Source organism: Neopsephotus bourkii, unplaced genomic scaffold (genome assembly GCF_033783945.1).
Source record: "Neopsephotus bourkii isolate Nb327-2 ecotype Australia unplaced genomic scaffold, CSIRO-AGI_Nbou_v1 NB_1768, whole genome shotgun sequence".
In the NCBI taxonomy this organism is placed as follows: Eukaryota; Metazoa; Chordata; class Aves; order Psittaciformes; family Psittacidae; genus Neopsephotus; species Neopsephotus bourkii.
Genome location: NW_026902242.1, coordinates 10,131,654 through 10,145,363, shown reverse-complemented (window position 1 = coordinate 10,145,363; position 13,710 = coordinate 10,131,654). Strand labels below are relative to the sequence as shown.

Sequence of the window (13,710 nt, the reverse complement as noted above, 5' to 3'; positions counted from 1 at the left end):
GTATACATAACCTAACAACCCTCCCCCTCCCCCCCCCCCCAACATTTATTTTCAAGCTTCTGCTGATTTCTATATGACATTAATATATACACTGTTATTAGCACAGACTGCAAATATACAACTGCAAATCCCTTATCTAGTTGCTCTTTTGTGCTTTGGTAGGAATGGGTCCAAATCTAAAAACAACAAGCAAGTGGAAGTAGTAAACAAGAAAATGATCCAAACTCCTACAGCCATCTGCTTGAAATACTAGATTTGAAGTCTATGTAATGGCAACCACCAGTGTTTGCTTTTCAGACTAAAATACCATTGTAGCTCAGTGAATAAATTAGTAATTGTGAATTAGTGAATGAGTCATGGGTTTTTCATCTTTTTTGTTTTTTTTACCCACTGTTTTCAAGCAGATTGTGGAGAACTTTTCATTTATTTGGATTTTGTTATTCTCAGGTTATCAGCAATCATTTGAGTCCTTTGCTGTGAAAATTTGCTTTTGGGTTTCTGATGGTTTGGGATTCTGTTCTACAATATGTTTCATATGTATAGAGTCTTCTTTAGCTTGGTGCTCTTACATGACAATTTGGGAAGAGTCATGTAAGAGTAGAAATTAATTAATTTCTGTTTCTACTCTTACCTGACAATTTAGGAAGAGTTGTGTAAGAGTAGAAACAGAAATTAACATCTCAAAACTGTCAGAATTGAGATATATTTTAATGTATGTTTTGGGACCTTATATACCTTGAAAGAACTGTAGTTCATGTACAAAATCAGAGACAGAAGTTGTTAGAACAAAGGAATGGTGAAACAGATTTTCCTTTGTATTACTTCCATTGACTTATAGTGTGAACTACTTTGGAGTCATAGGTTATTTTTAAACTGCAGAAATAAATTATGCAAGTGTATATGCAGAAATCTTCACATACAACTTTTGTTCTGATACTTTTCTATTTAAAAGGGAAACTTTTGTGTTGCTGTGGCACAGATTTTACCCAGCATGTCAGCAAAGAGTGGGGCACTTGGTAGTACAGTTGTTATAACATAATCATCGAATCATAGAATGGTTTAGGTTGGAAAGCACCTTCAACGCTCATCTTTAAAGTTGAGTCTAACCCCTCCTGCAATGGGCAGGGACATCTTCAACTTAGAACCACATCCACCCTGGCCTGTGCTCCTTATTTCATAGTTACTGCTGTGTATTTGAGGATTTGAAGGCGGAACCAGAGAATCACTTTTTAGATAGAAAAATATGATTTGAATCTATGGGGTTTTTAATGTTCTTTGCAGGAAGCACAATTAAGATGCGGTTTGCTTCTTTGTTTGTTTAAGGCTTTTGTCAATTTATTGCCACCACTTTCCAAAGCTATCTGAATTCCTGGGGAATAAAAAAAGTGACCTCACTTCAGTGCTTAGACAAAGTGGAGGCATTATAATCCACCCACTGGAGATGGTAGGAAAACACCAGTGTTACACTGCAGTGTGAATTGACATAGGATTTACTGGTTATACGTGAAGCATCAAATGAAAAAGGATTACATGAGTCTTGCACTGATTTGGATGTCTCACTGCTCTGAAAGTTTTTTTTAGACTTTTTCACTGTATACTCAGAGATTGGCTGATGCAGCATTTTACTTGACAGCGTGTTTTCAGTGTGTAGGTGGCTGTGTCACTTGCTTCTAATTGTGCTCTGATTATGCTCTGCAGAGCTGGCATGCTATTTGTTTTACTGCCTGAGCTGTCATGGAGCTAAATCCCATGTTTGCCTTTCTGAACTAACCAGCAATAAGATATCCTTGCATAGCTATTCTGGTTTTCATACTCTTATCTGGGGTGTAACTGGTAGTGGAGTTTGCATGCAAACTATGAACATGTTTACATTTCTGAGGACTGAAGTGGCAGAAAAAGAAAATGATTAATGCCTCCACAGAGAGTCCTACGCTTTCTAAACAGTTGGGAAATCAGAGTTGTCAGCACTTGCACAGATGTTGAAGAACATGTTTGATTCGATGGAAGATCACTATCGAAGGCAAAGCAGAAATTGAGGTGTTCAGCCAGTCTTTTGTTCTGCCCTTTAGACTCCTCTGTTTGGATGGAGCAGCCCTTGATGCTTCCTACAATGAAATACAAGGTAGACAAACAGGAGTCAGGAATGGAATACAAGAAGTGTGCAATGCTTATCCAGGTCTGAATGGGTCCGATCACTGCCTATGAGCCAGTGGATGCAGTTCTCTGTGCATTAACAAGTGGTGATGATTTTGGACAAGTCCTTTGAGCGGCAGCTTGATTGGTAGGTGCAATGAATGGCACTGATGAAAAAGGGGAGGGAAACATAGGCCTATTTCTGCTTTCCACTGCAAAAAAAAAACCTAGTTACCATTTTAGAAAATTATATTTATACTAATGTTCTATTGAAGGTTTCTTGGCTTTAAAAGCAAGCTACTATCTGTATGTGCTGGAATGAGATACACAGTTCTGTCAAAACTGGCAAAAAATAATCATGATAATGGCTTTGCATAATTGCAACTACATTTCATGTAAACATGGTATCCTAGGCAAGTATCTTCTGTGAAGTTGTACTATGGTGTGTGTATTCATCCTTTCCCTTGAGAGCTGTTGAGTATAATTTTTATTGAGTCATCTCAGACTGCTGTAGATGGGAGTGTATTAATGGCTGGCAGTAGTTGGTCTGTCAGTAGGAGATTGGCATTATATAGGATGTTACCTTAAGCTGTGGCGGTGGGGAAAACATGTTTCAAATATAGTGATTGCAAAGTAAAGCTTCCTCTCTTTGAAAGAACCTGGAATATGTGCTTGTGGTGGGCATGAATCCATCCTGATTGCTTGTCAGCAAACACTTGATTTCATGCGACCCTCCTTTCCTAAGGATCAAACCTTCTTTTTCCTGACGTTACGAAGACTGAGATCTGATCACTGAGATGTTGCTATGCAGCTAGCATGCTCAGTTGGGTCCAGAAGTCTTTTTCAAGAGGATGAATACTACAAAATGATTGCCTGTAGGTCTCAGAACTCATTTTGTCCCAGGCCTGCTAATGTGAGCTCAATATGTATCTTGGGTTTTGTGGGTCTCTTTCCATAAAACACCCTGTATTCTACACCTTCGTTTTTTGTTTGTGTTAATGGAGGAAAATATTTCTTTTTAACATGGTGCCATTTAATCCACAGTGTTTAAATTTTACCATTAGAGCTGCATTAATGATAGGAATATCAAAAAACATTTATTAAGGTTGTCATTGCTGGGGCTGAAGGTGTCTAATTGTAGTACTTCAAGCACAATGAAGACAGGCTAGCCCTTTCCGTGCTGCATTACTTCCATTTTCTACAAAGATCCCTGTGGAGTCATTGTCAGGGCTGGTTGAAGCAGCAACTAAGTTCTGAGAAGCTGAAAATTCTCCTTGCGTGACATTTTGTTCTGATATAAAAAAAAGCTACAGAAGACATTACTCAGCAACATGACTAGCGAACTGATAAAGAATTTGATATGTATGTCTGATAATGCCCTCTAGGAAAAAAGGGGTTCTTGCTTTCCCACACTTCATGATCCAGTCAGCGCAGCAGCCCATGTGATCTAAAGTAGCTGAAACGTGCAGGCATGAGTTGAGCCACTTGTGCTGAAGCAGGACCAGTGGTACCAGTCCCATCCTGGGAATCTCTCTCCAGGGATGCATCAGTGGAAGCTGTTGTACAACATATGTGTGTGTTTCTGCTTGTGCCAAAGCTAAGAGCCTGTGTGGCTGTAGCCGTGGCACTGTGCATGTGTTTTCTTTCATGGGATATTTCAGTTTCGCTTAGAAGAAGTATTTTCAGTGCAGCAAGTCCTCCTTACTGAAAGTTTTAAGTTAAATTCCAAGTAAAATTGCTGTATCATAATGAAATTTGCTGTGGTTTCTTCTGGCATAACAGTAGCTGCTACACAACTGGCAAATGCTTTCCTCTGTGCTGAAGGTCATTTTTTGGTAATGTGCATGATGCACAGTTTTCAAGTTAATGCAGTTTTCTGCTTGCACCAACTAAGGGCACAGTATTTGGCAGCATTCCTGCTAAGACATAAAAGATCACCTTTTAGTGATTCCTATTATTGTTTTTTTTTTAACTCAAAGATGTATTCAGATCACAAGTTAACCAAAATGATGACTTTAGAACATGCCTTTGGAAATGATACCCAGCCACAAGCTTCTAGCCTCAACCTGTTAAACACAAAGGTGCTATGTGAGAGGTTCTGTTACAGAAACAGAGAAACAGGAGTGACAGAGTTCTCACAGATGTTAAAAGGGCAATTTAAAAGTCTTTGCTGTTTCAGAGCCTTGTGGGTATCGGACTTTGTATTGTATCTCGTGTAAAACGCTTTCCCCATCATTCTATGAGAGTTTATTAAGAATTCATGAATCTTTTATTGACTATTGCTAAATGTATCTTAACATATTATCAAGGAGATGTAGGCAACAATAATTCTGAAGAAGGCAGTAATTTATGGTGAGAATTCCTATTTCTGTCTGCTGCAGGTTTTAAAACTGCTGTAAGCTCTCCTTCCTCAGGAGACAACTGAATGTCTCCCAAGCAGTTTCCTGATGAACAGCACTTTCAGATTCCATTCTTTTTGCCACTTCTCTCCGAAACTGTCAGTATGTTTGTGACAGGGATTTTTTCCCCAGTGGAAAGCAGGAGAATGCTTGTGTTTCATTGCTAGGTTAGGTGGATTTCTAGGTGCCTTGCTTATTATGTGTCAGGTGAGAAAAGTCCACACACCATTTTCCTGGGCAACAAACTTGAAGAAGAAACTGCCTGTTCTTGAGATAGGGATGCAATAATAGCTCAGGTCAAGAAGAGAAGGAAAGAACTACTTGATGCAAGCAGCTGTACTGCAGGTTGGGAGAAGAGGAGCTTCCAAGTTGGTCTGCTCAAGGTGTTTGGGTGGGAGACCACTTCCTTGAAATAGTTACTAAAAGCTGGGACTGTCAAGTTGGATTTAACACAGCATTTCTATTTTAACTCGCTCTAGTTTACTGTTCAGCTCTGTAACAGGATGTAAGTGAGGAATGCTGTCTGTATTCCAATTCCAAATCTGTTTGGGATTTGGCTGTTTGGGGAATGTACAGTAGATGATGTTATTTAAATAGAAAGTTTTTCTCATTTGGTGCATTGTGTTGCTACTACTTCTTCTGTTTTGGAACTACTGGAGGATGCTGCTGACCCATCTGGAGCTTTCTTTTCCAATTATATTTCTAAAAATGAGTTTCACAAATATGCCAGACTTACTACATACACACTAAAACTGTTCCCTCAAATTATAACTCACGCCACTAAAATATGTGTTTCCCTGAGATCTGTTTCATCTGCCTGCCCTTTTTGTTTCACTTGGCAGATGGAAGGTGGTAAGAAAAGTCTGTAGGATAAATCTTTAGATTGGAGTTGTCAGAGCAGCCTGGGGGAATTCAGGTGTCCAAATCCCTGCCCCAGCCAGAAGCTTTAAACCAGTGTTTTATTCCTGCCTACCAGCTCATCAGCAGTGATGGGGCCAGATTAAGTCTTTCCATTCAATCTGTTTTTGTGGACTAATGTTTACTAAGTGTTTGACACTGGGCCACTGGCTTTTTTCTGCAGCACCTGCTGCTACACCCCAGGGGTTTCCCTTTCAGCCCGAGTGTTAGTCAGACCCACGTTGGCTTTGCTGTGAGATCAGTATGCAGTTGTGTGTCTGTAAAATATCGTTTTCCCAAAATACCCTTTTTTTGGGGGGGTAAGATTGAATTTTCCACTATTGATTTCATTTTAATGAGGGATTATGGTACCTAAACAAAAATGGGTAGTGGATAAAATGTTCATCTTGTTATAGGATTGTGCCTATAAAGGGTTTTATTGACTACAGCATTGTGGATGTCTCATTAAAACATTCATCATTGCATGCTGGCATCTTTTATTATGTCGTAAAACTGCAGTGCTACATAATGTCTATTTTTTTTACCCTACCATGGTATAAAGCTAAATCCTGCATCCATTTGAAAAAGCAGAGATTTATACTAGCAAGCCTAGTGCTAAATATTGCCAACCACAGCCATATTCCTCAGGGGAAGATAAACCAAAATCCAGTGAGATGGCTTTGAGGTGGAATTCTTCTTTTTAATCATAGTCTCTGCCACCCTATAGGTAGTGTATAAGGCAGGAAGTCTGTGAACTGGCTTAAAGGAAAAAAAGAGCTGCCTGATTTAAATTTAAATTGTATTGTTCAACAATGTTGTGTAATTAGATGGGAAAGCAGGAAAGTCCTTTTATTAGAGATGTCTTTGTAGACAGTAGCCCTGAAAGCCACAGTGGTTGATGCTAATTACCATATTTTGTTTAAACTTCCATCTAAATGAAAGGATCATTCAATTCAGAAGCTGCAGCCATACAAAAACCACAAGTGCAGTTGAATTGCTGCTGCCAAGCAGATGGGGCTTTGATCAGAATAAGTTATTTGCAGCTTTATTGTCTGGCTGCCAGGGTGGGTCTTGTATTGAAGCACCTCACTCCAAGGAAGGGGAAGGGGAGAAATGGGTCTTGCTGATCTTAGTTCATGGGAGAGTTTTCCCATTCCTAGATTATTTTTGCAGATGAAAACCCAGGCTTGAAAAGAACAGCAGTAAGGTACTAGATATGTAGCTACTCTGATGCATAAGATGGTTTTTGTAGGAATATGTTGTATATTTATTTTAGTTTTCATATGAGAAGAGGGGGGGAATGGAGAATGCTGAGCTGCACATTTTTCCAAGATCAATACTTTCTAGAGCATATGAATTAAAACTTGCACTGCTATACTTTTTCACTGATGTATTCCATATTGTATGGGACAGACAAAAACTTAGCAGCTTCGCATGTCTGAGATGCTTTCTGCAAATACACTCTTGGAAACTGGTTGATTTACAAAGCCATTGAGAGAATAGGACTGGGGGTAAGTGAGAAAGAATGCAGAAGAAGGAACATGCTAAAAGTTTAGTGTGTTTGGGGGAGGGTAGATTTTTTTCCAGTTATATAGCATTCCTGCAATGTAGAGATTGATTGCAGCAATTTACTGGTTAAAAATGAAGAAAGAGTGGAGAAACTAGGAAACATTACGTTGCACTGTGTGAACACGAGGTGGGAAATCTGTAGTGATGGAATAGTTTACAGTGTATATATAAAAGTAGAAATGACCACTGTAAAACAGGACTAGCCTGAGCAATACTTACTTTCTTATTTTTAAATTCTGTTGACCATCCTCAGCCTTGTTTTCCAGTGAAAGCCTAAAAGTGAGAATTAATAATTGCTTCTGTGATCTTGTTAGTCAAAAAGGATAGCTATGAACATGGTCTTATTTTGACCTGATACCGTTAAGTATCTACATTCAGGCATTGAAGCTTTCTCAAGCATAGCAAATCTTTCACATGCAAACACAAAAAGGAGAGGAGTGGGGGTGGAGGAAAAGGCAAACCCAAACCTGATAACTGAGTTTCTTCAGTGTTGCACTACAGATACTGTGGCAAAACGGTATCATTTCCAGGCAGTTACAATTGGGAGTATTTGAAGGCCACTTCAGAACTAGGTGTTTTTGCTTTCTTCTGAGGTGATAGGCCTGTTTGTGTACATGTTAATATATGCCGGTGGTGCTCAGAGTGTCTGGGATTGGGCCTTCACCATGTTTATGAAGCTTGATAGTGGTTTACCCCGAGGTAACGCTGCGTGGTCTTAAACTGGTCTGGTTGTTGAGATAGTACAGTCGAAGGGGACTCCAGATAAAGCTGTAAATGTGCTGAGACTGGCTTCCATATTCACTGAGTTGATACAAAACCAAACCTCACAAAGAAGCCTCAAACCTCCGAATCCAATCATTTTGATATATTTTGCCCTTTTTTCCTTCAAGTCCTTTCTCTCTTTTACAATTTCACTTCTTGTAACCTCTCTGAAAACAAGAGGTGCTTTACACGTAAGAGGATTTGAAAAGAAAACGTTATAACAATCTAGTCTTTGTGCCAGACTGACTGTCTTTAAAAAAGGCAGGAGAAAGTTTAGAGTCAGAGGGTAGTTCTTAGCACTTAGAAACTTTAATCACATTTTATAAGTCAAGCTTTGTTTTAGAAGCACAGCAACACATATGTCTTTGTTCTACATAAATTGAGTGCTCCTCCTAGAAGAAATAAGTATGAGAACTATGTGCGTAGTAAAAGAGAAACCAGATTTGAGATGCTGTGTTAAGTCAAGCAAATTTTGATGCAAATTCCTGCACTTGTTTGAGGATTCTTACCGCCTGCCTTGTCTCCCAACTGAAACTGTTGTAGATGGTATGTTACAATAGCTTATGCAGCAAGTGTTATCATTATCATGAGCAACCTGCTTTTATAAGTGTAGTGAACGTAAAGGAATTTAAGAGGGTGTTCTATGGCCAAAAGTATGGTACCATAACGAGTGAATGAGGCACCCAACAAATCTCCAGCTGTTCTGCAGAGGTGACATGTCGTAAGTATACCCTGAGGTGTAAGGCATTCAAATACATGTTCCAAGATTGTGTTAATCTGATTTTTCTGATTTTCTGAAAGGTCTTGAGGAATTTGAAACCTCCAAGGGCATAATTTTTGGGAAGTCTATTAAACTTCCCCCCCCCCCCCAGTAGTTGTGGATAAGCAAAACTTTGTCTTAATTTGGCATTAGTATAACTTGTAACTTAAAAAAAAAAAAAAAAAAAAAAAAAGGAGACGAGGAGAATAGGGAAGTCCTTTAAAAACCTGCTTTCTATAAATTTAGGCTTTTCTCCAGGTACAGAAGGCATCAGTGGTGGTGCAGAAAGCAAGCACTGGTGGCAGAGCAGACTTTGGGGGTTTTATTTCATTGTGATGGGAGAGTTTTGATTTCACTTAGCTGTATTTGGTCTAATGAGAAGGTATGGGTAAAACGCTCATGTTTTGATCATAAACAGCTCAAATTCAGCATGCTGCCAGCATAACAGAAGAGTTCGGTTGTCTTGCTCTTGAAAAACCTGTAGTGGAATACATGGATAAGGTTGAATAGCAGAACACATATGAATTGCTCCAGGAGATGAGCATACTGCTTCTCACTCTGTTATTCTCTCACACCAGTGAAACTGGTGTAGGCTGGGGTATATGCAGTCATGGCTGTTAGCTTTTGAGGATTTCACTACAATGTCAGAGAGCATTTCTTTGCTTAGTAAAAGCTTTGCTTCATTAAAATGTTCAGATCAGCCCTCAAACTGGATTTGTAGATGCATGTTACTGTATAATTGAAATGGTTTCTGCTTTTGAAAAAATCATTGATATACAGTAAGATGCAGTTCCAAACTTTCAAAAAAGATGCAAAATGTGTTAATGTTTAACCTGTTGTGGTAAAGAATGATGTGTCTCCATCTCTTTAGTGTTAAAGACCTGTGCAGATGGCTAGTCCTTCCCCTTATCCTGTGCATGAAGCTAAGGGCAGATGTTGCAATTTGTTATCTTGACAGTACAATGAGTGTTGCAGTCTAATTTGCAGCTTAAAGAATTAATGGTGAAGTGATAAGAGGTGATAAACATCATAATCTGTGTGAAGCAACAAGGACCAGGACAGAGGTGTGTCCTCTTCTTTGATTCAAATAAGGTATTTGTTTGGCATTGCTCTGATAGTTCAAATGGGGTGAAACAAATATGGAAAGTCTGGGAAAGCATGTTTATAAACAAGAGTATTTCTTATAGATGTCCATTTATCACTAAGTTATGCTAGAGACCAAATGTATCTTTCTTGGCTGGTTTATATCTTCATATTTGGATATTTTTACATGACTAAAATATAAAATGATTGGCTAAAGAGCACTATACTGATGTAACTTGTTTTCTTCTTGCTTTCTTTTGTGAGATTTCAAGTTATTTTGTGAAGCATTATCATAGCGACCTTCTGATTGACAAGTTTCTGTTCTTACTAGTGGGTAATTAAAACATACAAGGTCACAGCTTTGTGGCTGCTGGAGTGATGGTTTGAAATTAAGAAATGCAGCTTTTTAACCAGGCAAACCAGCAAACCAAATTCCTGGTCATATCTAAGGAATCTAAAACTGGCAGCAACTCGGAGAAGAACTTCCCAAGTTGTTAAGTGTGGATTACAGCCATTTGGCAGGCTTTTCTTAGTTGTTCAGTGTCATGTAATACAGTAGCTGTATGATTTTACCATATTTTCGGAGACTATGTAAGGACTTGAAAAGCTTTCATGTAGTGACTTCAGACTTTTCAGCTTCTTGGGAAATAGTGCTATTTTTGAGTATTTGAGTTTAATCCGTGTCTGTGAAAAGCATTAAGGGTTACTAAAGGAAAAAGCTCTCTGGGTTATGGATTTCTCTTCCTCAGTATCTGCAAAGCTGGTGGTGTATTTTGGGACATTTTCTGTTTTATCTGTGGAAATGAGTGTTCCATAGGTTGAGGGTGAAATTATTGAGTATTCATAATGTTGTGCAGAGCAGAGATTCAAGCCTTTAGACTCCTAATTGAGCTGCAGAGGATTCTTACATAGCTAAAAGTAAGACATAGGTACCCCCAGCAGGTGACGTATAATGTAACTGTAACCCTAACTTGACTATAATTATAAATCAGGTAATAAAAGATCAGTAAATTATAATTATATACTCTTAATTAATGCACATAATATAATATTACATAAATTAAAATAGAGTTATAACTTTAATTTATAACTTAAATATCATTATAATGTAATATTTTCAAACTGACAGAGGGGAGATTTAGATCAGATGTTAGGAAGAAGTTCTTCCCTGTGAGGGTGGTGAGGTGCTGGCGCAGGTTCTCCCAAAGAAGCTGTGGCTTCCCCATCCCTCGCAGTGTTCAAGGCCAGGTTGGATGGGGCTTGGAGCAACCTGGTCTATTGGAAAGTGTCTCTGCCCATGGCAGCTTTAAGGTCCCTTCCAATCCTAAACAGTAAGCACTGTGGCTATCCTCCTTCCTGTCTAGTGGGTATAACTATATGAGGGCATACATATAACTCAAGTTGCATGCTGTAAATTCCCACTGTTGCCTGTCATGTGCTGTCTTCCATGGGCAAATACTTGGCGAAAGGATGGGGGCATTGGCTGTTCTAGTTCTGAACATGCCCAAACACTGTGGGCTCTGGACTTCCAACCACACCTCAGCTGTTACGCTTCTTCAGATCTTCAGAGCTTTTGGTGATTTCATTTTCCAAGCATACTTGCTAGTGCCTCTGAATCACAACAGTCTGAGAACTGTTGATGTGGAAAGGTTGCTCCATACAAGATTTTGTTCTCAGTGATGTGCTTTAATGTAGATTTTGTTTATTCAATGGCTGTCAGTTATAGCATGTGTAGTGAGGTATGATTAACTTCTGTATTCTGCATAGTGGGATTTTTATTACGTAGTATTTAAAGATCAATGCTTATGCACACAAACGTTCCTCATACTCATTTCAAAGTGAGCCTACTTAAAAACAAGTCTAGGCATTGTGCCAAAACCAGGGTATGTTGCCTGGTGTGCAATAGCCAGTAGGCCATCCTTACCTTTTAGGAGGCCCTTTTATCTGTCCAGTTTTTTTTCCATAGTAACACAAGTTCCAATTTTTAATTATGTGCCTACATAACAGTAAGTTCCAATTTTTTTTTTTAACTGTATGCCTACAACATATAAGCCCTTTGAGAGTTACCTGAATTACATTTCAGATGAGTCTCACTTTCCAATTACTTGTCTCTAGAAGCTTAACATTTGCAGGTGCATTGAATTAGCACATAAATGCAAATAAAAACCTCTCCTTGTTTGCAAACTAAATGATACAGTGACTCTAAATCACTCCAAATGCAGTTCATTTGCATTTCAGAAATTTCATCTTTAGTGATTCCACTTCCTCTGAAATCCACTCCTCATGTGGTGGCCTGTTTACTTGAGTATCTGGAGCACTGTGAAAGGTCCTTTCTGCTTTTCTCTTACAGGTTCATCCTTCCACATCCTATATACACCTCAACCCAGGCTGGCAGTCGTGGACCGGTGTGTCCAAAGGCAGAGGAGTGTGCTTATTTAAATACATAGAGATATAGTCTGTGACAGAGAAAGGAGATATTCTGTTATTATAGTATCCCCCTTTATATTAATTTGATCTGGTTTCTCTGTCCACATGGCAAGATACAGCTTTCTATATAGAATTCCCTTCCTTATTCTCAGTGTGAACTGAATTCTTAACAATGCTGGTAGTAAAACTTCTACCCAGCCCAGCTGAGTCTCCTAACACAGTTTTGATAACTGCCTCTCTGTCATTTGATTCATTCTTTCTACCTTTCCACGTGTGGCCTCCATGTAATCTCCACTGAATCTGTAAAAACTTTACAATCCCTTGAACTACTTCAGCTATAAAAAGAGGTCTGTTATCTGATGTGATCTCTTTGGGAATACCGAACCTGAGTGTTATTTCCTTGAGTAGAGTACTCACTACCTCTTTAGCCTTCTAAGCTTCCGGCCCTCTGGAAAAGGTACCTACCAAAACCAAGAGAACTACTGTCTGTAGTTCAGAAAAATCTATTTGCCAGTGCTACCCTGGGGTTTGTCTTTGCCTTATTTCTCCCAGGGGTGCCTTCCTTACTGTTTTAGGTTTATTACCACAGCATAGATGACATTGACATACTATTCCATTTTGCATTTTCTGCATCCAAGTACCTATGATGTATCAGCCGAGGCTGGCAACCATAGCATCAGCTCCCATGTGGGATTCATTTACAGGTTGTCTTCAGGGCTTCTCTTACCTGGATGTATGATTGTGTGATAGATGTGTGAAAATACGTCTTAATATTATTACTTTTCTAAATAAGAAAAAATGCTTAAAATAACAAACCCTAATCTGAGAAGATTTTCCTGCATATTACTAAATCTATTTCAGAGTACTTTCACTAGAACACTGAGTCATTTTAGTAATCTGATCCTTCTTGCTCTACTGTAAGAAAACCTATGTTGTGAGTTGCTTGAAGAATTGTAATTAACTCCTACATTGAGAATTAGTTTTTTCTAAAGACAACTTAATTGCACATTTAACCAACTTGGGGACAGTCTCTTATTTAGAGCAGAACTTTCCTTTTGCAGAAGAGGCTTCAAAGGAAACGGGGAGAGCTTTCTCTGGGTTGTTTTGTTAGGATGGTTTTTCCCTTACAAGACTTCCTCCTCTCTGTTGGCACAAGGTCAGCAGTGACTTTCCTGGCTCGCCTGAAGTGCAGCAGTAATGAGAACACACTTCTGGAAATGTCTTTGTTGTCTGTTGCCCTTGGAATCAGTCCTTAAAACGGGTTTTTGTCCTTTAAAGTGTGGAGAAGCAACATTCAGCCTTAGCTAAATTGCTTTTCATTAGATTAATAGTTTGTAGCTGGGAGACCATATACGTTATTTAGGCTCTCTGAAGATTTCTTCCTCCTCCATCACCTCCCTTGCTGACCTTGCAGACGTACATGGCTGGAGCCAGGGCTGCGGTGGTGCTGGTTGACACAGGAATGGGAGAAAAGGAGATCCAAGAACTGCACAGCTATTAGAGTTGCTTTTCAGTATTTGCCATCCATAATTCCTCTGGAGTTTTACATTAATTAAGACTGTGGTGCATTGTCTTGAAGATGAGTTAATCCTGTCATTGTTTTCCTGCTGCTGAGCAATACAATTAACAAGCATTAGCACTATGCTTTTAAAGAAATGAACAACAATAGCTTTTGCATAT

The 13,710-nt window shown here is 39.0% G+C and overlaps 1 protein-coding gene across 2 annotated transcripts in view; it reads left to right on the top strand.

The window, feature by feature from the left end:
• The window catches only part of SPSB4 (splA/ryanodine receptor domain and SOCS box containing 4), a 128,711-nt gene that overhangs the window by 19,966 nt on the left and 95,035 nt on the right, over positions 1 to 13,710 (top strand). For both annotated transcript variants that reach the window (XM_061378881.1, XM_061378882.1), the window contains exon 2: positions 2,070 to 2,281. The gene's annotated coding sequence lies outside the window, so the exon portion shown is untranslated. The remainder of the gene's footprint in view (positions 1 to 2,069; positions 2,282 to 13,710) is intronic.